Below are 22,809 nucleotides of genomic sequence, written 5' to 3'. Positions count from 1 at the left end.
TCTAAGGTGGAAGTTCAGGCCATCGCTTTGTGACCTTTCCTGATGCAGACATTTACTTCTATATGTTCCCACCATCCCCCAACCCCACCAGGAGCACTAAGCATTGTTTTAGTGGCATCTCACAATTTTTGATATGATGGGGTTTTATTTTCATTCAGTTTAAAATAGCTTCTAATTTCCCTTTTAATTTTTTCTTTGGAGTGGGTTATTTAGAAATGTGTCATTTAGTTTCTAAGTATTTGGAGATTTTCCAGATAATCTTTCTGTTACTTATTTCTAATGTAATTCCACTGTAATCAAAGAACACACTTTGTATGGCTTGAATCTTTTTAAATTTGAAAATTGCTTTCTGTCCCAGAATATGCCTGTCTTCGTAAAATTCTGTGTGCATTTTATTAAAAACCAGTCTGTCTCCAAGCCCATGTCTCACCACTACCTTTATACAGCCTCCTCCCATGTAACTTGTACATGCATTGAACATGCTGAAAGGATGAACACGAGTGTTCCCCTGTTGCAGGATATTCAAGTGAAAATGATCAGTTATTTAAGGCAATTTTCTAACCACAAAGGACATGATCTTTTGCAATATTCTAAAAAGGGAATCCATTCTTTTTTGAAGTTTCAGTCCCTGGCTAAAAGGATGGGTGAGGATCAACGAGGAACTCCCTGGTGGATGTGGTTTCTGTGTGGGGATCTGACATTGCTTATGCTCGACTGCCAAAAAAAAGAAGGAAATCCTGATTGAAGGCCTCCACTTTGTGGCCTCTTTACATGTTCCCATATTTAATCCAATGTAGTAGAGGTTTTACAGTTCAAAAATACTGATATTCTAGTTCATTACAAGTCATTGCCTAAGATCACAAAGCGAATATTTGAATCCAGGCTTCTTGATGCCAACTGACTTTGATAAGTATGTACTGAGCCCACACTCTAATCTAAGTAGAGTCTATGCCAGACTCTACTCAAGTGCTGAGATGCAGAGCAGAAGGTGGCACAGGCTCTGCCTTCCAGGAGCTCCCAGGCCAGCTGGGAAAGAAGACACAGAACACAGGCCCTGCCACCATATGGCATGAGGTGCAGCTGGGGGTGCACGGGTGCCCTGAGGGCAAAGGACAGCCCCTGTCAGGCCAGTTCAGGCTCCTCCCACACTGCCTCTCACAGTCAAAGACTGCAGAAGGCAGCCAGAGCTCTGAGAGCCCTCGAAAGACCTCTGTGTTCATTTAAAGGCTACAGAATCCAGAAATGACTGCTCTGGAAGGTCCAGCTCCCTCCCCTTCCTTCCTCCCTCCCTCCCTCTCTTCTCCTTCCCCCATCACTCCTTCCAAGGAAATTTTTATTAACTGACTGCCTCTCCACCAGTTTCTAAGATCTGGCCATTCTAGCTTCCTAGCAGTTGAAATACAATTTCAGCTAACTGCCATAATTTTTAAAAGACAAACAAACATTTGCCTTGACCTAGCTTTCAAGACAAGTAGTATCTATTTTCCACACTGCCTCAGTAGCTTTTGTCCAGATATGTCTCAAAATACTACCTAAGAGGTCCTGGGTCCACACCTTAGAATCTAACTCTCAGCAGAAGCATTCTGTGGGCTGCTGTGCCGAGCCCTGGGCAGGGACAGAACTGCAGGTGGACACATTGTCACATGTACTGCTTGTGATGAGGCTGGGGCCGTGTCCTGAGGACTATGGATCATATAATGGTGCAAGAAGGAGAGAAACAGAAGAGAAAGGTTTGCCTCACAAATATAGGAGGACCCTTTGAAACAGATGCCTAAAAAAACCTAATGGGTTTGTTCCTATCAGGAAGGAGTCATCCAATCCACACATACATGGTAAGAAGCAGTGTAGCCACATGCCTACGAGAGGGACTCTGGAGTCAGATGACTTGGGTTCAAATCCTTCTGCACCACTTAGAGATGAGTCATTTTCTCCATGCCTCAGTTTTCCTCAACTATAAATAGGAGCAATGACAATAAGACCTCACCTCAAGGATGCTGTAAGGATTAAATGATGAGATGAATTTTTGTATGCTACATGTTTGGAAAAGTGCTTACATAGTAGTAAGTGCTGTACAAGTGCTTGATACTGTCATCATCATTATCATCATCATCATCATCAGACTACACTGACCTTTCCAGTCTACACATTCAAATCAAGAATATGCTACTCTGGGCCAGGCATGGTGGCTCATGCCTGTAATCCCAGCAGTTTGGGAGGCCAAGGTGGGCAGATCATCTGAGGTTGGGAGTTCGAGACCAGCCTAACCAACATGGTGAAACCCTGTCTCTACTAAAAATACAAAATTAGCAGGGCATGGTGGCACATGCCTATAATCTCATTTACTCGGGGGGCTGAGGCAGGACAATCACTTGAACCCAGGAGGTGGAGGATGCAGTGAGCTGAGATCACACCATTGCACTCTAGCCTGGGCAACAGAGCGAGACTCCGTTTCAAACAAAACAAAACAAAAAAGAATGTGCTACTCTGACCACAGTAAGAAAAATGTAGCGTATTTCCCCCCTGGCCCACCCCTGCCCATTTTCACCATGGGGAAGGTTTGACATTGAAGACAGAGGAGAAGTATGTTGTGTGACACCAAGTGAGACCCTGGGTGCTCAGGCTGGGGCACGGACATCACGCTGGGCGCAGCACACATGTGTGTCTTCTAAGGAAGCTGTCAGTGTCCTGCCAGTGTTTCTCCCTCAGTGATTGTCAGTTTTCCCAGCTTAGACAACAGAGGCTCTAACCGCTGAGAAAATCCACAGCAGACTCTCCATCCCGCCTGGCCAAGGGCCACAGTCCCTGTAGCTCCTTCCTCAGATTCCTGCCTGGGACCGCTCCTCCCCACAGCCTGAGCAACAGCCCAGGACCAAAATCAGCCACTCCAGAGCCACCCAGAATGTTCTACTTCCCCTCTCAAGGGACTACAAAGGAAAGCATATTTATTCTTCACATCATGAAGTGCTCGAATTGCACTTGATTAGGTGGCATTTCCCAACAGCTCCCTCCTGGCTAAACACACACACACACACACACACACACACACACACAGTGGCACCAACCACTTCCCTCCGCTTTCAGCTCCTCCTCCTCATGCGGGCTCCTCTGAGTCTTTGGATGTGGCCGCTGTCACACTGCAGGTGAAGTTTCACCCTCCCACTGAAAACAATGAAAAGGTCCTCTCTTCAGTAAACTCCTGGGCCCCTACCTCTCACCTCAGTCCTGAGCACTATTTTGGTATCTGAGAATGCACCACATGTACCTTTTTAATGCATTCACTCACCTGAGACTTTTCTTTCCCATGTGTGTGCATTTCTAGTTTGTTTGGCACAGTACCGTGCTCTCACGGGTACTGAATATATCTGTCAGGGATTCAGATACAGCACATACTTACTAGGCACCTTTCATGTGACAGCCACTCTCTTTATTTTCACATACTGTCTCATTTGATCATTACAAGTATTATAAACCAGGCTCAGAAGGGTTTAGAGGTTTGTCTGAGGTCACACAGCAGCTCAATGGTCAGACCAAGATTCAAACCGTAGGTTAATATAAAGGCCAAAGGGACCTGGGATCAGCGCCCTGGGGTGGAGGGCACAATTCCCTTTGCACCATGCTGCCTAGGGTGAATAGTCTTTATTATTAAGCAACTGGGTTAGGTAATTGTAGTCTAATTACAAACTAAACTAAAATGACCGAAAATGCGTTATGATAAACACAGCAATCCTTCATTTTCCAGCATTGGAGGAGGGACGAAAGACATGCAAAGGTAAGTGTCCACAGCTAGACTGGAAATTCTCCCCTGAGTACGACAAACCTTTTCCTCCAGTTCTGCCCACAGCCTCTTCCCAAGGGGACCATAAAAATCTCCAGATCCCTCAGTAGTTCCCTTCTATTCTAGCTGTCTTATAAATCAGAAAAGAAGAAGAAAAAAATGAGGCAAAGCAGGGAAAAAAAGAAGAAAGAAGGAGGGGAAGGAGGAAAGGGAGAAGAGAGGGAGTGGAATGCTGACTTTTCTGCCCACTGAAATTCTACCCAGACGCCCCCAGAATCATCAAGGTTCTCCTCATTGGCACGTCCGGTGTGCCCAGCCAGGTCCCTTGACACTGCTAAGGACCCCTTTCTTTCCTTTTGTCTTTAAGTTATCAACTTCATTGAGGAGTAAGTTAAGAACAATAAACTCCATCTATTTAAAGTGTATCGCTGAGGAGTGGCGATGATTGGTTATACCCAGGAAATCACCATCACTATCAAGATGCAGCACATTCCCTCCCTCCAGCTGGGTGCAGTGCCTCACACCTGCAATCCCAGAATTTTGGGAAGCTAAGGCAGAAGGATCACTTGAGGCCAGGAATTCAAGACCAGCCTGGGTAATAAAGCGAGATCCCATCTCTACGAAAAATTTAAAACATTGGCCCGGTGTGGTGGTGCGCACCTATAGTCCTAGCTACTCAGGAGACTGAGGCAGGAGGATCATTTGAGCCCCAAAATTTCGAGGCTGCAGTGAGCTACGATTGTGCCCCTGCACTCCAGCATGGACAACAAAATGAGATCCTGCCTATTAAAACACAACAAAGAAAAAACATTTCCATCACCACTGAAGATGTCTTATTCCCCTTTAGAGCTCATCTGGTCCCAAACCCAGTTATCTGTCACTATAAATTAGTTTGTGCTTTACATAAATGAAATTATTCCTCTTATGTATTCTTTTTACTTTCACTCTATTTCTTTCACTCTATTTCTGAGATTCACCAATACTAGATACTATTGTGTGCATCCATAGTTTGATTCCTTTTTTTTTTTTGGAGACAGAGTCTCACTTTGTCACCCAGGCTGAAGTGCAGTGGCACAATTTCAGCTCACTGCAACCTCTGCCTTCCAGGTTCAAGCGATTCTCTTGCCTCAGCCTCCTGAGTAGCTGGAACTACAGGTGTGAGCCACTACGCCTGGCTAATTTTTGTATTTTTAGTAGAGACAGGGTTTCACCATGTTGGCCAGGTTGGTCTCAAACTCCTAACCTCAAGTGATCTGCCTGCCTTGGCCTCCCAAAGTGCTGGGATTTCAGCATGAGCCACCACACCCAGCTGTCTTGATCCTTTATATTGCTGAGTAGTACTCTATTGTATAGCTAGACCACTATTTGTTTATTTATTCATCTGCTGATAAATGTTTGGGGTTCTGGTCATTGCAAATTAAGTTGTTATGAATATATTTGTACAAGTATTTTTATGGTCTTTTGTTTTGTTTCTTTTGAGCCCATATTCAGTAGTGCAATGACTGAGTTGTGGAATGTGTATGCTTACCTGTTTCTGAAATCCCCACACAGTTTTCTAAAGTGATTGTGCCATTTTACACTCCCACCAGCAGGGAACGAGAATTTCAGTTCTTCCACATCTTTCCCAACACTTGGTGTTGTCAGTATTTTTCATATTAGTCATTCTAGTAGGTGTATAGCAGTAAAATTTGGGGGGGAGGTTTTCAAGGAGCTTGCCTACTTCCCTCTGCAGCAGGGTCTCCAAGAACATTGGTTTGTTCCACATTGTTTTGTTATAAGGTAGGGGAAAAAATAGATTCCCCCCAGAACCACTGTCTGTGTAGGAGTTCGCACACTCTCCCCATGTCTGCCTGAGTTTTTTCCCGGCACTCTGGTTTCCTCCCACATCCCACAACTGTGTGTGTTACATGAATTGCCATGTCTACAACGTTCCAGTGTGAGTGAATGTGGGTGCAGGTGTGAGCATGCCCTGCAATGGGGTGGCTTCCTGTGCAGGGCTGGCTCCTGCTTAGTGTGTGCTCTGAGCTGCCAGGATGAGCTCCAGCCACTACCAACACTGAACTGGAAAAAGGGGGTGGAAAATAAATGAATACAAATAGTTATAAAACAAAAATCATAAAGAATATGATGATCACTCAAAGGCATGACAATAAATAATGCAGTCCAAAAGTGCCTGGCCAGCCTCCCATACTGGTTACTGATTATTTTGGAACCATGTGATGGGAGGGGGGCACGTCTTACAATTTTCACTTTGCACACATTTATTCCTGGATTTAACCCACTACCGCTATGATCACTATCACTCACAGATTCACCACAAATGGGGTGACTAATTATCAAACTTGATTTTATTAGTCTTTCTTAAATGTCTATATAGCTCACATTTATTTCAATGTTTAATATTAGAAGTGTTTGGGGGTCTTTATTTAGAAGTTTGGAAATGTTTTTGAGACCAGAAATAAGCTGTAGGAACTTAACTCTTGTGTATGTCAATTAGCCTATGGGTCAAATTGGTTTTGTTTATATGTAGTTTCACTTAAAATCTCAGTTTCCAGGAACCTACTGATGATGTTAAGTGAAGACTTGCTGTACATTCTCTACCTGGGTCTCTAACCGCCCCTCCTCACTCCCCTTTTTGCACTCCCACCACCCACCAGCTGATTAAATGCTGGCCTCCAAAGCTCTGTTTCCAGGCCCCTTGGGGCACTCTCTTTTACTAGCCACACTAGTGACTCAGATCATCTTTAGCTCTGGTTTCACCCTGAGATCCAGACCCACATTTTCTGGGGCTACCAAAGATCTCCATGAGATGTCCCATGGGAAGATTGGTCTCAAATGACCAAAAGTGAACTAACTCACTGTTACCCATCCCTTCCTCCAACCTGTCCCTGCCCTTCAGGAAGTTATAGTGTCCATTTTTGTGTGTCCTGAACAAATCATCATCAAGATCTCTTCTCTCACCAAATTAACTTATACATTTAATGCAATTCTGGTCAAATACAAATATTCAAGAATAGTTAAGACACTCTGAATAAGGAAATTGTAGGCTTACTGGACCTTTATTAAGAACTTATTATAAAGCCCTAGTAATTGAGACAAAATGCAGGGGTAGACAAATAGCCAGAAGTAGTACCTACTTATAAGGAAACTTGACATACAACAGAAGTGGATTACAGAGCAGTGAGAGTACACTGAACTGACTGCTCAATAAATGGGACTGGGACAATAGGACAAACCATAATTAGATCCCTACCTCACACCATACACAAAAACAAATTCAAGAGGGTTTGAATACCTAGGTGTAAAAAAGTGAAAGTGAAAGCTTTCAAAACAAAATATAAGGAAGACTGTATTTAAGACCTTAGAGTCATGAAAGATTTCTTTCTTTCTTTTTTTTTTTTTTTTTTTTTTTTTCGAGACAGAGTCTCACTCTGTCACCCAGCCTGGAATGCAGTTGCACAATCTCAGCTCATTGCAAGCTCTGCCTCCTGGGTTCATGCAATTCTCCTGCCTCAGCCTCCCAAGTAGCTGGGACTACGGGCGCCCAACACCATGCCTGGCTAAATTTTTTTTATTTTTATTTTTAGTAGAGACGGGGTTTCACCATGTTAGCCAGGATGGTCTTGATCTCCTGACCTCATGATCCACCCGCCTCGGCCTCCCAAAGTGCTGAGATTACAGGTATGAGCCACTGTACCCAGCTGCAAGATTTCTTAAACAAACCTTTCTTTAAAAAGCACAAGCCAAAGATGTTGTTAATAAATTTGGCTTCAATTAAAATTTAAAACTTCTGTACACAAAAGATAACACAAGTGCAAATAAGCTCCACAGTTTGGGAAAATAACTTTGCAACCTATATCAAGGTCAAAGGACTGTCTTCTAGAATATATAATTAACTCTTAAAAATCAACAAGAAAAACACCAACAACTCAAAAGAAAAGTAAGCAAAGATTTCAAAATGGAAATTTCCAGAGAAGGAAACATGAACACCCAATAAGCAAGTAGGAAAAAAAAAAAATGTCTCAACCTTACTAGCAGTCAGGAAAAATTTTGTTGAAACAATGAAATAGCATCAGATTGGCAAAATTTTTAACACTTAGCAATACCAGGTGTAGAAATCATGAGTTTAACAGGGAATTCTTATATCCTGTTGGTGGGCATGCACGCTGGTGCCAACATTTAAGAGCAACCCCATTTCTTATATATTCCTGGAGAAAGTCTTGTACACAAGGAAGGCAACAGGTCAATAATAGTTATTTTATTGCACCGCTGTTCATAATAACGAAAAACTGAATACAGCCTGAGTATCAACAGAAGAATGGATAAATACATTACAGTATATGAATAGAAAGAAATACTGTACAGTAATAAAAATGAATGAACGACAGCTTTCTGTATTAACATGGATAAATGTCAGACGCCTAATGTTGGGCAAAATACACAAGCTGAAAAAGAAAATTTGCAAAATATTCTTCACACAGTTACAGTGCATACAAAATAATCCATGTGCATACTTGTCACTCCCACGATTCCAAAAGTCTTACTCATCTTTGTCTTCCTAGCATAGTGAGTGCTTAAGAAATAAGAGGAGCTGCTCAAAGTTTTGCAGAGTAAAGGATTGTATGAATGAACCAATTAATTCCTGTAACTCTGGCATAAAAGTGAAGAAAATGAGAGAGGAGACACTGAAATTTTTAAATGTCAATCGAGGAGAAAAATTAGACAAAGTGTCAACTGGCCCAGCAACTATGAAGGCTCCAGACATGCCCCTTCGAGCACTGGAAGCTAGCCAGACTTGGGGAGTGAGGGAAGACACAGAGCATTAGGGGAGGGGTAAGCTAAGATGTTCCTTTACACTCACACACACTAATACAGGGGAGACATCGAAGAAGCAATAGAAAGACATGCAACGTTTCCAGGGAGCTTGGAAAACTGACTTTATACAACATGCTGCTGAGAGATTTCTAAGAAAGAAAGAAGTCCAAACATGTTTCTGAGGGGATCTGGCAATGGCCATGAAAACACAAGGTCCTTTCTCCCCCTGGAGTTTCTACCACATGGCCCTGTCACAGGGGCGTGGTATCACAGTGGCCACGCTCTACTCTGAGCTCTGCCTCCTGCACTAATCCATCTTGGGGCCCATGACTTTAATATTCCACCCCCAGCACCCCACCTGCTCTAGCCAGTACCAGCAGCGGCAGATGGACACACATTTTGTAATTATCACCACAGCCAGCTATCTGGTAGCCTTCCCTAGTCATTCAAAGTAATTCATCTGTTCCTCTCATTGATGATAATGTGCTGCTTTAAAAAGATGGGCCCCTCCATCTCAAAAAAAAAAAAAAAAAAAAAAAAAAAAGATGGGCCCATTGGAAAGCAGGAAAAGGGGAAATCACAGTATCAATGCAAATCCCTGTTCTGTGCATTACCTGTACTTTTGTCCTTCTTTTAAGAATTTTGAGTCATTTAAAAAGCTAAATGAGATAAATGGGTATTATGCAGTAGCCCTTGGATTGGAAGTATTTCCTGACAAAAGAAGAAATGCTTAAAATCCCTGCTCAGGAAACAGTCTCACCAATGGCGGTGATTATGTACATTACGCAAGCTCTAATAAAGGGTGCGCAGAAGAAATCCGGATGCTGACCCAGCTTTTCCAAAAACAAACAAACAACAATAACAACAACAAAAACCCATCCACTACCTATGCAGAGGATCAGGAGACAGGGGAGAGAAACAGCAGATGAGGATTCCAAAGACTGGGATCCACATGGGTCATGCAACTTCCCATGTGTTGCCTCTTCTTTGTGCCCCTGACCAGTTACTTCCTTCAAGGTGCACATTCACAGGGGCCATCTGCCCCAGGCTTGGGGGTGGCTGCCAACTTACAGCAAGTGAGTCAACTCCATGGTGAGTTTCCTGTGAAGCAGCTACCAGACACTTCTTCCAGAAAGCCTGACATTAGCAGACGGGTGGGAATCAGGCAAAGTGTGAAGAGGGTGGTGGGAAGGGAAGAATTTCCAGATTCCCAAAGTTTAGATGAGTGAGGAAAATGAGCAGGTGGTGTGTGCCTCTTGGAAAAGGTGAGAATAATACCTGCAAATTGTTCCAAATGGCAAAATGTCCTCACCCAAAGAACCAGCTAAGCATTTAAAAATCACACTGAAAACTCCTGGATGAGGCCAAACAGGCAGGCAGTTGACTCAGTATTGAAGAGCTCAGCTTTGGGGTGTTCCCCAGCTCAGAGTGACAAAGGGATTTGCTCCCAGAAGTCACAGGCATGAGTCAGCTCCACAGCAAGCCCTATCGCCCACCATCACTCACCACTGACACATTTAATTTCCCCCTTCTTCTTGGGGGGCAGGGGGTGTTTTTTCTTTTGAGAGGTTCATTTGCTGCTAGGGCACACCAGAACTTATCCTATTTTTCATTATCTGAAAAGAGGCTTATGGATCTGTTATGGGTAAGGGTTCGTGGCTGCTGTTGTTAAAATGACTTCTGCCAACAAAAATTCCTGAAGGTCTTAACTACATCCTGGTTTTTTTTCCCCCTCTCCTTTAACTTAAAACCACTGACACAATGTTGTCCATTTATTTTCTTGACTATCTGCCTTTAAATAGTAATTTGTTCCACTGTGAGAGAAGTCCCATTAATCTATTTTATAGATTCAGTCCATTGTTCTTGGGCTAATTTATTTTTTTACCCAAATTCCAACCTCTATTTGTATGCACCAGAACAGTTCATTAACCCTCCCCTAGATTCAATCCTACAGCATTTAATTATCCCCTCACTTACTAACCAGTGTCTCATAATCTTTACATTTTCAATTTGGGCAATATAAAACAAAATTCACATATATCATCCAGCCACAGTAAACAATCAATAGAGTAAATTTGGCAAAATTATATCTCCCAGTTTAAATCACTGAGGAACTAAAGTATAAATAACTTCACCAAGATTCTCATTCACTGTCAATGAGGGAGCATATTATTTGCTACAAATACCTGAATTTTGCCTAGATAAAAGAAACCTATTTCCTGACTTTTGGGGACTTGTTTTTGATTATAACTCTGTTATAGACATAGAAATTAAAGTCATGTGTCATATTGTCTATATTTTATATTCTTTCTTTTGTCTAGATAAGTCTAAGTATAGGAAGAGAGTGTAGAGCTGTTTTTAATACAGGGTTGGCCACTCTGAGTTTAATGAATAAGAAAAGGCCATAAAATCACAATCAATCATTTGAAAATGCTAACCAGGTCCACTGCCCTTTAAAGCTTGTGCCTTCTCTATTGTGTCTCTTATAAAAATAACAATTATTAATTATCAAGAGAAAGAAGGCATCCAAAAGCAAGGCCCACAGGGGTTTTCCTATACTACCATCTAGTTTCTTCTGATCACCATTATTATTAGTGTTATTATCACCATCTCATGGTCATCCTGCTTCTAAGAGTGTATAGTGAAAAATTTAATTTGCCCTCACCTCCTGAGAGGCGAGTTCTAAGCCCTTAGAATATCTGCCTAAAAAAAAAAAAAAAAAGCATCTTCGTTTACTTGGGGTATGGTGCCAAGTTAGATAGTCTAACAATGTGATTTAGAGTAGACACTTTGGGTCAGGTAGTACCAGCTAGAGACAAGGTCAGCCACATGGGTAGTCAACTATGTCTATGTGATCAAGCCCCAGTAAAAACTCTGGACACCCAGGCTCAGGTTAGCTTCTCAGATTGCTAATACTTTCTGCATATTGTCACATATCACTGCTAAGAGAATGCTGTCCATTCCACAGGGAGGAGACACGTGGAAGCTTCACATTTGCACTTTCCTGGACCCTGTCCCATCTGTCTCTTCCCTTGACTATAGCCTTTCCCTGTAATAAATCAGAACCATGAGTATAAAAATTTGAATTATTCTTGAAAATGATCAAAGCTGAAGTTGGTTTTGAGGACGTGTGAACTTGTAATTGGTGCCAGAAGTGAGAGCAGTCTTTTGGACAGTTCCCTAACTTTACAAAGAGTGCTGAATGAAGGCCAGGAAATAAATGCAGAGTTTTGCCTCATGACTGCATGTCTTCAGCAAGCTTACCTAACATTTCTGGGTTGATTTTCCTCAATGAAGATAATCTTAATCAGCTTTATAAATATTCTAAAGTAGAGCTTGTGCTCAATTAGTAAAAATTCAGAAAAAGGCAGTGAGGAGTTGACAGAGCATAGGATTTGGACTCAAATGTGGGTCCTATTCCAGCTCCAGCATCTATGGCTCTTTTACTTTGAGCAGATGAAGTCTGGTGCATAGAGTCCTAATGAAAGTATGTGAGCAACTGTAATAATGGGACCAAAATTATTTGGGCTATTAAGTAAAGCTACACATGTTTCTGGCTAATAAACCTCAATCCTTTAATACTTGCCAGCCCAATGACACTAAAACATTATAAGGCTTTTGTAGCCAGTGGCTACAACCATTAAAATGTAGTTTTCATCTGATTCTGGTCTGTCTTTCTCAATTCCTTCTCTATTCAGAAACATTGTTCTAAATGTGACAACTTCTTTTTTTTTTTTTTTTTTTGAGACGGAGTCTCGCTCTGTCACCCAGGCTGGAGTGCAGTGGCGCAATCTCGGCTCACTGCAAGCTCCACCTCCTGGGTTCACACCATTCTCCTGCCTCAGCCTCCCGAGTAGCTACGACTACAGGCGCCCGCTACCATGCCCGGCTAATTTTTTTTGTATTTTTAGTAGAGACGGGGTTTCACCGTGCTAGCCAGGATGGTCTCGATCTCCTGACCTTGTGATCCGCCTGTCTCGGCCTCCCAAAGTGCTGGGATTACAGGCGTGAGCCACCGCGCCCGGCCGACAACTTCTTAAAGGTGTCTTTTCAACTCAGGAATCTAGCATTCAAGCTCTGTTCCTCATCCCAGCCCAAGATTGCAGTCTTTTTCGAGGAAACCCCATGAGAGGCCAGATGAAAAGGGTCTGACATAAGAAAAGAGTTCCCCTGCCTATGGACACACACTCAGATCCACTGAAATGAATAATATGACTGCTTCCTCTAGCAAGTGCAGATGCCCTAAAAAGCGCATTCTGTCAAGCAATTTGGTTCCTAACTTAGAGAACCATCGAATAAGCTGACAGCCTGACATTTTTGTCCTTTCATTCCTAAATATTCTTTGAGCATTTAAATTCCCACCATAGTTTACTGTGGCCTTCCAAGAGGTTGCTTTAAAAATGGATGTAGAAGTTCCCTGCCAGGTCTCAGTTCCTAGATTAGTTACAGGCACACAGATATTCAATACACATTTGTTGAGCAAATGAATAAAGAAAAGATTGTAAAACACCAAGCTGTGTCTCTTTCAGTCACCACATGGTTTTTCTGTGTTGTAAACACCATTACATTCTCTTTGCACTGTAAACAGCTCAATGCAGAAGGAATGTACCTCCATGTATCCATAAACTGAACAATGATTTTAAAAGATAGGTTTGAATGCTAAATAAATGGTTGACAATGGCCATCACCAAAGCTAGTCAGAAGGTCACAGTTGCCATGAAATCATGGCAGAAGGAAACTCTGCCTTCTTACTGCCAATATGAGAAGAACAACAGAGCAGGCCTGCCTTTTAGAAAATACTGCTTGATTTCTACTTACAAACCAGATCACACATGGCTTTCTGGCACCAGTGCATGACCATGACATTTCCATTACCTGGTAGATTACTGGAACCCAGAAATGCCTCTTGCCACCTACTCTCAGACTTAGTCATCCTAGGTGAATGGATGCCTGTCAATGTATAGGCTTTGATATCATTGTATAATTTGATACAATGATAGGTTCTATCAAAACCTCTAGTTCAAAAAATAAAATAAATGCATGGAAAGAAAACCTGATGTTTATCAAAGAGTAATGGCATAGGTATCTTCAACTACAAAAAGAGATTTTTTTATAAAGCTCATTGACTAGACAACTCCCCTAACAGACGGTAAGGCAGATGCCCTCCAGCCCACATTAAATCCATTTTCTGTTCATCCTCCCAGTACAATGGAGGTTCTGTTTTGTAATCCCAAAATTGGAAACTGCAAAGAAAGTGAGAAAAAGGAAAAGAAGCTCCTCCTAAGTCTGGTTAGCAGGCTTCCAGACCCCTACCTCTGATTTTTACCATGCCCACTAGGCTAACACTACTGATCATGCAAATACAAGTAATATCCAAAATAAAATTACTCTTTGCCTCTTGCATTATATGGAAACATCCTTTTGCTACCCTTAAATCAGATCTATTTTAATATTCACTACATTAGAAATGGCATTTACTTAAGGAAAAAAATGAAATCACCATTCTTACTAATCAATCACTTATACATTAGTGAGGTGCCCACAATTATACTTCTGTGTTTCCCAGCAATCAGGAAGATTTACATGACAAGAGTTCACAGATTGAATATGAATCAGTCAGGTCAGCTATGGATTTGGGGGGGAAAATGAATATGAATCAAAATGGGGGCACACAAGTCCCTTCCCTATTGACCAGTGGCCCATATAGGATGAAGCCATAGACCCAAAGTATATGACAGAAGGTGACACACCAAAAACAGTATCACTTCTGGGAAGTTAGGAGATTCTTTAAAGTCAACTCTTTAAATTTAATAATCCAAGAATATCATTATTGGTAAACTTGGACATCCTGCATATTTAACACGTGATAAAGAAGCATTACTTTATACAGAATCAGATTCAACTAGCATACTAAGGGCCTACTATGTGTGAAGCTTTATGTCATGTGCTTTAATACATACCCTGACTTCTCCACTCATTAACTGTGTGAATTTAGGCAAATTACAGAACATACTTCTATGCCTCAAATTCCTTAATGGACTATAATGGTGTCAATCTATTAGCTTTGTTGTGAAGATTAAATGAGACTTCCTGTGTCCAGTCAGGTACATAAGAAATTTGGAAATCGCCACTGCATCTTAACAAAAGTAAAAAGCTGAACAAACTCAAAAATCCATAACTCTTTCTAGATCCACAAGGGAAGTGAGGTCACTGAGCAAACAAATGCCCCAGAAGTAGAGGGACTGACAGGTGAATACAGAAAATCACCAACTTCCTGGAAGAGAAACTCAAAAGTAACAACTTTTGTGGGAACCAAAAGATGAGTAGAAAAACTTGAACTGGAATTGACAAATTGCTAGTCTCAGAGTGGACAAGTTTTAGAGATTAAAATTCCATGGGGATCCAGTCACGGGCAGAGGTAGGAGCATATCTTTGTAGGACCTTTGTATGAGTTTCACCTCTAAGAATTCTACCAGGTCCTCACAGTGAACACTGGAGAAGAATTCCCTTGAACTTCCAGCAGGATGAGATAAAAAGGAACCATTTTGAAATATACCAGAGCATTCTCATCTTCTTTCTTCCTTCTCCTTCTCCTTCTTTTTCTTCTTTTTTTTTCAAAGTCTAAAAGTTTATTTAACAAGATCTGTCCTGAGGAGAAACTATTTAACCAGAGTCTAACCTGACATGGTTTTACTAGAGCCTAAGTGACCTGGGGGAAGGGAAATACCAAACTCCAGCTGGCTCTGGCTATCTACTCTACCTAAAGGGGAATGGGGGCGAACTGAGAAGCACTTGTGAAGTTCACAGTTCAAGGACACAGGCTCCCTACAAGACTGAGAACTAATCACAGGACTGTGGATGCTTCCCCTCTCCTCACACCTTACTACCACACTACTTAAGGCCCATTTACAGCAGTTCCTTTTACCTAGTTCATCATGTTCAGTTGGCAAAAAAATTATAACACACAGTAAAAGGCAAAAAAAAAACACAGTTTGAAGAGACAGAGCAAGCATTAGAACCACTCAGATAGAGCAGGAATGTTGGAATTATCCATCCAGGCATTTAAAACAACTCTGTTTAATATGCTAAGGGCTCTGATGGATAAAGTAGACAGCAAGCAAGAACAGATGGGGAATGTAAGTAGAGAGATGGAAATTCTAAGAAAGAACTAGAAAGAAATGCTAGTGATGAAAAATACTATAACAGAAATAATGTCTTTGATGGGTTCATTAGTAAACTGCACATAGCTGAGGAAAGAATCTTTAAGCTTGAGGATATCGTGACAGAAATAAATGGAGAGGTATTCTATGTTCATAGATAAGAAGATGCAATATGGTCAGTATGTCAGTTCTTCCCAATTTGATCTACAGATGCAATGAAATCCCAATAAAAATCCCAGGAAGCTATTTTGTGGATATCAACAAACTGATTCTAAGGTTTATATACAAAGACAAAAAACCCAGAACAGCTAACACAATGTTGAAGGACAAAAAACAAAGGTGGAGGACTCACACTACCCAACCTCAAGGCATACTTGAAGCCACATAATCAAGACAGTGTGGTATTGGTGAAAGAATGGACACATAGATAATTGGAATAGAATAGAGACCCAGAAACAGATCGACATAAATATCAACTGATCTTTGATAAAAAAGCAAAGGCATTCGAAGGAGCAAAGGTAGGCTTTTCAACAAATGATTCTGGGACAACGGGAAATCCACGTGCAAAGAAATGAACCTGGACCCAGACCTTACACTCTTCACAAAAATTAACTCAAATGGATCACATATGGACCTAATGTAAATTGCAAAACTATAAATCTCCCAAAGGCAATATAGGAGAAAAATCTAAATGATCTTATGTTTTACAATGATTTGTAGATACAACACAAAAGCCATGATCCATGAAATAAAACACTGATAAGGTGGATTTCATGAAAACAAAAATTCCTGCTTTGTGAAACACCCTGTCAAGAGAATAAAAAGAGAAGCCACAGACTGGGAGAAAATATTGCAAAAAACATGTCTGATAAAGGCCTATTATCCAAAATTTCAAAGAACCCTTAAAATTCAACAAAAAGAAAACAAACCAATTAAAAGATGGACCAGAAACCCTAACAGACCCCTCACTAAAGAAGATATAGATGACAAATAAACATATGAAAAGTTGTTCCGAATCATACATCACCAGAGAAATGCAAATTAAAACAATAATGAGATACCACTACACACCAATTAGAGTGGCCCAAATCCAGAACGATGACAACACTAAATGCTGGGGAGGATGTGGAGCAAGAGGAACTCTCTTTGCTGGTGAGAATGCAAAACGGTACAGCTGATTTGGAAGACAGCTAAGCAGATTCTTACAAAACCTAAACACATTCTTCTTACAATACAGTAATCCTACTCCTTGGTATTTACCCAAAAGACTTGAGAAGTTATGTCCACACAAAAACCTGCTCAGGAATGTTTATAGCAGCTTTATTCATTAATTGCCAAAACTTAGAAGCAACCAAGAGTATTTCAGTAGGTGAATGAATTCATAAACTCTAGTATATCCAGACAATAGAATATTATTCAGCACTGAGAAGAAATGAGCTATCAAGCAATGAAAAGACCCGGAGCAAACTTAAATGCATATTACTAAGGAAAAGAAGCCAGTCTGTAGCTGTGAAATGTTGATATCAAATTTTTTAAAAGCCATTTTGGGCTGGGCACAGTGGCTCATGCCTGTAATCCCAGCAATTTGGGAGTCTGAGGTGGGCACATCACCTGAGGTCAGGAGCTCAAGACCAGCCTTGCCAACATGGCGAAACCCAGTCTCTAGTAAAAATACAAAAATTAGCTGGGTGTGGTGGCACGCATCTGTAATCCCAGCTACTCGAGAGACTGAGGTAGGAGAATCACTTGAACCCGGAAGGCAGAGGTTGCAGTGAGCAGAGATCATGCCACTACACTCCAGCCTGGGAGACAAAGCAAGACCCCACCTCAAAAAAAAAAAAAAAAAAAAAGCCAGTTTGAAAAGGCTACAAATTTTCATGCTATGGCTATTCTGAAAATAGAAGGGCTAAATACTGTATAATTCCAACTATATGACATTCTGAGAAAGGTAAAACTATGGAGACAATAAAGAGATCAGTGGTTGCCAGGGGTTGGGGGGAAGGAGAGATGACTAGGCGGAGCACAGAAGATTATTAGGGCACTGACACTGCTCTATATGATGCTGTAGTGGTGGATACATGTCATTATGAATTCAGTCAAATCCATAATGTACAGTACCAAGAGTGAATCCTAATGTTAACTGTGGACTTCGGGCGATAATGATGTGTTAATGTAGGTTCACCAGTTCTAACAAATGTACCTCTCTGTGGGGAGATAGTGACAACTGGGGAGGCTGTGTACATGTGTGAGGTGGACGAGAGTGAGCATATTGGAAATTGGTACCTTCTAGTCAATTTCACCGTGAACCTAAAACTGCTGTAAATAATAAAGTCTACTTAAAATTTTCTTTTAAAAGCTACGAAGAATTTAACAAATGTTAACATTTTTCTGGAAAAAAAGATTAAATCTCTTAATACATGAGATGTGATTAGACCAGTGCCTGGCATCTACTAAGTGCCTAGTGATTTTTTAGCCACTATCATTGCTGTTGTTACTATCACTAAAATTATCACTGTGGGCCAGGCTTGGTGGCTCATACCTGTAATCCCAGCACTTTGTGAGGTCCAGGAGGGTGGATTGCTTGAGCTCAGGAATTCGAGACTAGCCTGGGCAACATGGAGAAACTTTGTCTCTACAAAAATAACAAAAATTAGCTGAGTGTGGTGGTGTGCACCTGTTGTCTCAGCTACCTGGGGGGACTGAGGCAGGAGGATCGCTTGAGCCCAGGAGATTGAGGCTGCAGTGAGCTGTGATTGTGCCACCACACTCCAGCCTAGGCAACACAGTGAGACTCTTTCTCAAAAAATAAAATAATTTTAAAAAGTTATCATAGCAAATAATCCTTACAAACATGAGGAGAGATGGTTAGTATTACCCCATTTTATAGAGGAGGAAAGGGAGACTCAGAGAGGTTGAGAACATTGCTTAAAGTCATACAGTTGGTGCTAGCATTGGCACAAGACTTTGACTCAAATTCCAGTATTCTTTCCACCACTCACCCTACCTCTGCAATGAGGGGTTATAAAATAAAAGTACCTAAATCAGCAAAGATATCTTCCTTACATTTCTAACTTCCAAGTGGCATAACAGTTGTAAGTAAAATAATTTTGACCAAAAACAGCACCTTTAGAGATCCCTACTTAGAAAAGAACACCTTAATTGATAGGCATTTAGTTCAGATAAGACAAAGTCCTATAAAGTTCTAAGCCTCTTGCTGAGTCAAGTAGCTTAAGAAGACTAGCAGATTGGAAAGAAAGAGTACAAGATTAGGCGTCAGAAACTTGGGTTGAGTCCTGACTCTCTTGCTCACGACTGTGACATTATGGGCAAGCTACCCAAACCCTCTCTACTTGAAATGACGATTGTGAGGATTAAATAAAGCAATGTATGTTAGTGCAAATGTGAACTACAGAGCTCTGGAAAAAAATAAGCTATTGATTGTCATTATCACAATCCAGGTGCCAGTAAAATCTGTTTCCTAGGAACATACGCTCAAAGGCAAAAGTGTCCAGCCTTTTTGAAATGATCCATTAACAGATAAGGGAACTTGAATGAAATTCCTCAGCATTTTACATCATTTCTATTCCTAGAAACATGAGCTAAAAAAAGAACAGAGATGTTCACTTAGAGACTCCAGCTCCTTTTTCTGCTTTCAGAACTCTGAAGAGTGTTCAAATATTATATTCTTCATCTCCTGACCCTCAGTATAGAAACCAGATGAGAAATATTTTTGCTCCGGGGACAAGACCCACCATTTTCATTGAATGGCATGGCTCTCAACTAATGTAGATATTGGTTCCCCAAACATTACAAAAACTAGGGAGAGAACGGGCTCATTTCCATGAGAAAATGCAATGCATTTCACTGTTGGCTGCGAAGCTGGGCAAAAGAGAAATCTGCAAGTCCAAACTTTCTCACCCGAATAACCAAAGCATGAATTTCTTCACTTAGGTGGAGAACTGAAGAAAAAGGGCTTGATGAAATGAGTGAACGCATGTCTGCAGTGGCCAATGGGGCTTCCTCTCTGCAGCAACCCCTTCCACCCCCATATTACATGTTCATTCATCTGCATCATTCATCATTTTTCTTGACTACAATTCCATTATTCTTGTCTAACCCATCACACAACTTAAAATCGCTTTCCTATATTAATTCCCCAACTACCTATAAATAAAGAAGGTTTAGTCCCCAAAGAGCTAAATGGTAAAGTCTCCTGCCTTCTCCTCTCTGGGAGGAAATTTGAGGGTCAAACCCTAAAAATCCTGACTCTCTCCAGAGAAAAAGAAACAAACATCGACATTTTTGAGGACCCATCCCCTTCCACACATAACAGATTAAGAAAATAAATCTGGCTTGCAACGTGGTCACTCCATAGTGAGATCCAGCAATAACCAAGCAGCCCTGGCTGGGTGCAGTGCCTCTTTCTTGTAACCCAAAACTTTGTAAGGCTGAGGCAGGTGGATCATTTGAGACCAGAAGTTTCAGACCAGCCTGACCAACATGGAAAAACTCTACCCCTACTAAAAATACAAAAATTAGCCGGGCATGGTGGCCCACACCTATAATCCCAACTACTCAGGAGGCTGAGGCATGAGAATCGCTTGAACCCAGAAGGCAGGGTTTGCAGTGAGCCTACATGGCGCCACTGCATCCCAGCCTGGAGGGACAGAGCAAGACTCTGTTCAAAAACAACAACAAAAAAACAAGCTGTTCTTATACACACAAATGCAAATCAGCTTACTGTCTCCCCATATTCAAATGTGACTATGCCACCAAAAATCAGCAAAGACATGAAAATAGGCAGAAAAAGGTAAGATTCAGAGAAAACAGAGACGATGCAGAGAGCAGAATAATTTTAAACATAAACACAAAGAAAAATTTCTCCAGATTGTTGTATAGGGGCTCCAGGAGAAAAGTCTGGGGGCAGGGGGATGGTAGTGATGTGTTTGAGCAGTCAGGAAATATATTGCATGTTTGACAAACACACTAGAGAGTTCAACAAAAAATACCAATTGGTATTAGACAAAACTAAAGACAAGGGTTATGGCCGGGCACGGGGACTCACGCCTGTAATCCCAGCACTTTGGGAGGCCGAGGTGGGTGGATCAGTTGAGGCCAGGAGTCTGAGACCAGCCTGGCCAACATGGCAAAACCCTGTCTCTACTGAAAATACAAAAATTAGCTGGGCTTAGTAATCCCAGCTACTCAGGAGGCTGAGGCACAAGAACCACTTGAACCTGGGAGGCAGAGGTTGCGGTGAGCCAAGATTGTACCACTGCACTCCAGCCTGGGTGATAGAGCGAGACCCTGTCTCAAAATACTACTACTACTAATAATAATAATAACAATGACAAGGATTGTCAACTCCAAGAGAAACAAAAGGCTATACAAAAAGGAACCATGATCATATTTTACTGTTGGCTTAACAGTGAAAAACATCTGTTTAAATCATAGTATTATAAACCTTGACTACTAATTTAACAAAATACTGTTAAATAACTTTGATGAGGGTATAGATGAAAAGGAATTGTGTGGAGAGTGAGAGAGTGATCATCTTTCTCCTAAAGTCAATAAATGAAAAAAAAATAGTAAATGCATATTTAAGAACAAAAGAATAAGTAGGCCAGGCACAGTGTGGCTCATGCCTGTAATTCCAGCACTTTGAGAGGCTGAAGCAGGAGGATAGCCTGAGGCCAGGAGTTCAAGATGAGTGTGTGCAACATAGTGAGATACAGTCTCTATAAAATAAAAATAAAAATAATTTAGCTGGGTGTGATAATGCATGGCTGCAGTCCTAGCTACTCGGGAGGCTGAGGAGGGAGAGTTGCTTGAACACAGGAGTTCAAGGTTGCAGGGAATTATGACTGCACCACTGCACTCCAGCCTGGGTGACAGAATGAGCCCCTACCTCTAAAAGAAAAAACAGAAAGAAAAGAGCAAATAGCAGGGAAGGGAAGCAGCCAAAAAGTGCAAAAGTGTTGCTTATTAAAATATAGAAATATGATACATAAATATAATATAAAATAGGGAAGGGGCCCGAAAGGTGGAGAAAGTCACTGTTACCTTTTTAAAATAAGCCTCAGAATTTTTTTGGGGGGGGGTTCAGATGTATTAGTATGTATTTGTATTACATTAACTTAAATATATATATGTATAATTTTTTTTTCTTAAGAGATGAGATCTTGCTTTGTTGACCAGGCTGGTCTTGAACTGCTGGGCTCAAGTGATCCTCCCACTTTGGCCTGGGATGACAGGTGTGGGCCACCAAGCCTGGTCTAAAAGTATATATTTTGATGGCTAAAATTAAAATTAAAAATCTCTATGACTGCAAGATATAATCAAAGCTGGAGGTTGGAAGAATAAAGCTCAAATAGGTAACTAGTCCCAAACCAAGTCACTGAAATCAGATACTTGTCAAAGCATGCTTTCCTCCCCCCTTTTAATTAGATCTCTTCAAAAATCAGAAGTCTTACCACTATGGCTTTGATGTTACAAATAGACTTCAAAACATCTGACGGATCTTATAATTTCTCCAGTTTATCACAGGAACAAAGTACTTCTCTTGCTAATATTTTCATAACTGATTAAACCTTAATTTCTACTCTGTGCTGTCAGTCATGAGAGTCTACATTAAATGCTTTAGTCTAATCACATTAATACCCATTTTTCTGCTAATGTTTATACATTATACTTCATAAATATCTAAACAAAGCATAACATTTTTTTCCCAATAAAGGTAACTCTTTGGAAAGACAGAGCTGACTTTAAGCTTTTAAAAAATACATACCAATAAACTAATAGGATGTATAAACCAGTTATAAACCTAAAACTTTTACTAAAATGATTCCAAACCCTTTCACAATTTCCTTTGAAGTCTGGCTTTTATCTAACACAAGCAACACACTCTGCTCCATTAATTTTAAGTATTTAGAAATAATGAAGTTAGAGCTATTCAAACATATGCACTCATGATAATAATTGCTAATTGGTATACACACACTCAAATCCACTTATTGTGGTTTGCTTTAAAAATAGACAAATTGATTTAATAAAAACCAG

General features: G+C 40.9%; 1 protein-coding gene across 1 annotated transcript in view; it reads right to left on the bottom strand.

The window, feature by feature from the left end:
• The window catches only part of PPP1R14C (protein phosphatase 1 regulatory inhibitor subunit 14C), a 108,192-nt gene that overhangs the window by 10,906 nt on the left and 74,477 nt on the right, over window positions 1-22,809 (bottom strand). The window lies entirely within an intron of this gene.

Source organism: Macaca fascicularis, chromosome 4 (assembly GCF_037993035.2).
Source record: "Macaca fascicularis isolate 582-1 chromosome 4, T2T-MFA8v1.1".
NCBI lineage: Eukaryota > Metazoa > Chordata > Mammalia > Primates > Cercopithecidae > Macaca > Macaca fascicularis.
This window is presented reverse-complemented; position numbering and strand designations above follow the sequence as displayed.